General features: G+C 41.7%; 1 long non-coding RNA gene across 1 annotated transcript; it reads left to right on the top strand.

The window, feature by feature from the left end:
- The first annotated feature begins 871 nt into the window (after window positions 1-871).
- LOC104958507 (uncharacterized) lies at window positions 872-3,496 on the top strand. Its single transcript, XR_799772.1, has 3 exons — window positions 872-1,437; window positions 2,064-2,185; window positions 3,010-3,496. It is a non-coding gene; the product is annotated as an uncharacterized lncRNA (long non-coding RNA).
- Window positions 3,497-4,163: the final 667 nt, after the last annotated feature.

The following is a 4,163-nucleotide window of genomic DNA, read 5'->3' as shown; positions in this document are numbered from 1 at the left end:
TGTAGAAACATCTACTTCTTATATCCGTTAGCGCAGCTAGCACCAGATTCTAATAACAACAGCGCCGGTACCGGTGCTCCCTCTATCTCTCTCTCTCTCTCTCTCTCTCTCTCTCTCTCTCTCTCCCACTTTGGCTGTGAGCTGCAGGCGCCTGATGAGCCAACATCCCCCACTTTCATCACTTACAGCGCCCACCGTACAGGGCAAAGGAAAAGTGTAACCAGGGTGAAAAGGGTGTTACATTTACTTCATTATGAATGTTGTTACATCAAGGCCGAAAATTAGGATGAGCTCCAACGGTCAAAAACGTTTTTCCCTCCCAGAGCTGCCAGCGCAGCGCCCCCCAGCCTATGCCAAAACTCGGCCCTGCCAGTACATACAGTGGCAATGTCTCAACATTTAGCAAAAATACACCTTTATTGAACAAACAGTAACACAAATACTACAGATCCACATCACAAACAATCAAACAATTATTATTATTTTAATTTTAAATGAGTACCTGGCTGGCGCCCCCAAGCAGCAGCGGCGCTGCGCCGCCACTATTTGTATTTAGGGGAAACACTGGGTTAAGGGCGGGGCATCTCTAAGTGCTTGACCAATCACAACAGAGTCAAATTATTTAAATATTTTACAAAAAGTCACATATAATTTATAAATACATAAAGGACATGTTTCTACAGTACTTGTTATTCTATGAGGACATTTAGCTGATAATGCTTTTGTACTTGTTGTTAAGCAGGACTTTGACCTGTAATGAAGTGTTTTGATGATAATGTTTTGGTACTCTTACTGAAGTGTAATCTGAGTACTTCTTTTATCAGTCGAGCTGGGAACGTGGTTATATCTTTAGATCAGAGTTGGATATTAAAGTCTGAAAGTTAATCGTGTGGATCTCAAACCTTCTTCCAGACTTCAGTCAAAATAATGTTAGAAAGAAATGAATTGTGAACATTTGTGTTTTTCCTGGTGACGGAAACTCAAGGCTTCAGTTTGTAAGATTAGTTACTATATTACTATAGATAGCAAACCTGACTTTTCTATCTCAGGGTATGGAATGCTCTTTCCCACTCCACCTCTTTAATCTCTAGTGTAGGAAAAGACAAAAGGTTTTGTTTTGTGGAACGGACCGGACAGACATGAAGATATTTTAAACTCTGACTTCATTCTAAAGTCATTTCAGCCAGGTGTGTCGAGCTCTTAGTTCAATCAATCAAATAGTATTCATACATCCCAACATCACAACCATCACTATCTAAGGGGCTCCACTGCACCCTCTTCTCGTGAGGACAAGAAAGCAACTTGTGAGCATGAGAATGTTTCTTCTGAATGTGTGATTGATGTAATGCTCTGTGACGTGTCCGTAGGAAGCTTCTGAGGAGCTGCAGAGTGAACCAGCAGGGGGCGCTGAGGAGCAGAAACCCTCAGGACCTGTTGGTGAGGAAATACTGTGTATATATACTCTGATCTTGTTTATAAGATATATCAACAACAACATGACCCCGTAAACAAGACGTCTCCTGGCGTAAAATGTCCTCTGTGGGACGATTAAGGGAATATCAAATAATAATAACGTGCCCGGCTCAGTTCCAGGAGTGGCAGCACCTGAGGTCTGAGGGTCCGCAGAAGGCCTCTCACATATTGATCTATTATTACAATAAGCAGTATTTTAGTTATTAGTTTTTCATCTTATTATATTCTCCGTATACAAGCTGTCTCCTGACGTAAAGAAGGACGTGACGTCGGAGCTCTGTGAGCTTTCCGTCTGACGCTCAGAGTTCTGGTTCATCACTTAGTTAGTACGACATAATAACTAGGACTTCTTTTCATTTGTTTCAACACCATTACTTTTATATGTAAGATAAACCAGAGCTTCTTAATGTTAGAACTTACTCTTCTGTTATTATTTATATTTTTACCTCAAAATAAACTTTGACTTTTTACAATTATTTTAAAACAAACTTTACTACGACGTGGTTTGAAGACACTCTGTATTATGACCTGTTAGACTTTCCCTGGGACTTCATACAAGCTGTTATTATATGTGCGTGTTTCTCCGGCAGGAGTGGAGTTCGTCCGGCCGGTCGTGGGATATTTGTGTAACTTGTGTCAGCTGATCTACGCTGAGGAAGACGAGGCTAAAGTGAAGCACTGCAGCAGCCTGGAGCACTACAGGAAGTACCAGGTCACATACACTTAACTTAACCTTCCTGTCCTCCTCGAGTCTAATCTGAGCGTCAAAGGCTTTTCTGTCGGGGTAAAGGTTTACTGGATGTTAGAGACGGAACAATAACTTGTCGATCGTGTTTTACTAGAGAAAGGAATTCATGATCACTTCTAGGTTTTAAAGCATCTGAGGTCGATTCTGTAAAACCATTCGATGCTCTTTCCCTTTTTGACCAAAGAGTCAAACTTGTGGTAATAAAGAGAGGTGGGAGAAGTATTCAGATCGTGACCTCTGAACTGGAGTGGAGTAGAAGTACAAAGTAGCATAACATGGAAATACTCAAGTAAAGTCAAAGTACCTCAAAATTGTACTTAGGTCCAGTACTTGAGTAAATGTACTTTCTGACACAAAGTAGGAATAAAGTTTCCTTAAACTCAGATTTGAGGGTTATTGATCGTCTGAGTGAAAGCTGGAGGACAGAAGACCATCTGAAGACACGAGGCGGAAAGTGAACTCAGTCAAACTGCAGCGAGTCCAGAGCAGAGTACACCGGTATAACCCTCTCCTCCTTGTTCCCTCTCAAAGGAGCGCAAAGAATAAATAAATAAGAAATGAGGAAATCTGAATATAAAAAACTAATGACTTCTCGTGTTATATATATATCTCAGTCTCAGTAAGCCTCCCAATGCTCTGCTCTCACCTCGTCTCCGTTATACTCCGTTACACCAGGTGCCGTAACAGGCCATAAACACGACTAACTAAATCCAATAGGGCAGAGTTAAGCTCCTCCCCTTTCCCCTGAGCGGCGACTAACAGGAATATTTTGTCTTTTTGTTTTCCAGGAGCAGACGGGCAGAGATCCGTGGAGCCCGGTCTGATTTTTATTTTGATATTTTTCTTAAATGTAATTGTTCGTTAAAAGTGTTTGGAACCGTGTCTGTTGGGATCAGCTGAGAGAAAGGCTTCTGTTTTTATTCATGTACATTTCTTTGTAGTAAAACATGAGAAAAGAACGCTTTTGTTCAACTGGTTTATTTAAAAAAAAAAACATGACGTTAGTGTACAGGAAGTGAAGCCTAACAACTGGAACTACTTTCTCTCTCATTCAGCGGATGGATGAGTTACTTCCACCACAAACCATGCTAACAGTTTCCCTACGTTTACACTCATTACGCTAAGCTAAGCTAACCCAAAATGTTGAACATGGATATCTTTACTTAAAGGGTGCTGTGAACGTGTCAGCTGTTCATTAGAACTCCTAATATGGACATGTGAGCGTGGGACAGATCTGTGGACACAATCTGAAATAAAACATTTAAAAAAAATCTACGACGTGGTCTTCTTCCCTTTCTTCTTCTCCGCACGGCTCTGCTCTTTCTCCAGGTGTTTCTGAAACAGAGGAAACACCGTCAGGTTATCAGAAGGACAGGTAGAGGGGGAGGAGACATTAGAGAGGGAGAGGAGGGGAGACATCAGAGAGGGTGAGGAGACATCAGAGAGGAGAGGAGACATTAATAACAGATTGAATTGATAAAGCTCCTTCAAGGACCCGAGGCAGCTTTCAGGTGAGAGCAAATCTGTTGAAGGTTATATAGAAATAAAATCAATAATACCTGCAGCTTGTCGTATTGTGTATTTATATATATGTATTATGTATATAAAACGGACAAGTCAAATCCAAACAGTAACAACGGACTATGTTAGATCAGCCTGTTCTTTACCCATAATGACCGCCTCGCTGCACATTGTCCCTCACTTAGCTTGGACCTATGGAGGAGTGGATTGAGCAGTGCCTATCTCCAGAGAGCACCTAAACTACGACATGCAGAGCTACGTGAAGAGCAGGTAGACCAACTGGGAAAGTAGCACCATTCAAAAGCTTTCTGATGCGGGTCTTGAAACAAATGATGACCGTTAGTGGCCACAGGTGCGAAAGCTCTCTCCAGAGCTACTGGAAGCCCAATCTCTGGGACCGGAGAAAGTGGAGCAATATTCT

This window comes from Notothenia coriiceps, unplaced genomic scaffold (genome assembly GCF_000735185.1).
Source record: "Notothenia coriiceps isolate Sejong01 unplaced genomic scaffold, NC01 NC01_scaffold00028866, whole genome shotgun sequence".
Lineage (NCBI taxonomy): Eukaryota > Metazoa > Chordata > Actinopteri > Perciformes > Nototheniidae > Notothenia > Notothenia coriiceps.
The sequence above is the reverse complement of the archived record's forward strand: the minus strand, read 5'-3'. Positions and strand labels throughout refer to the sequence as shown.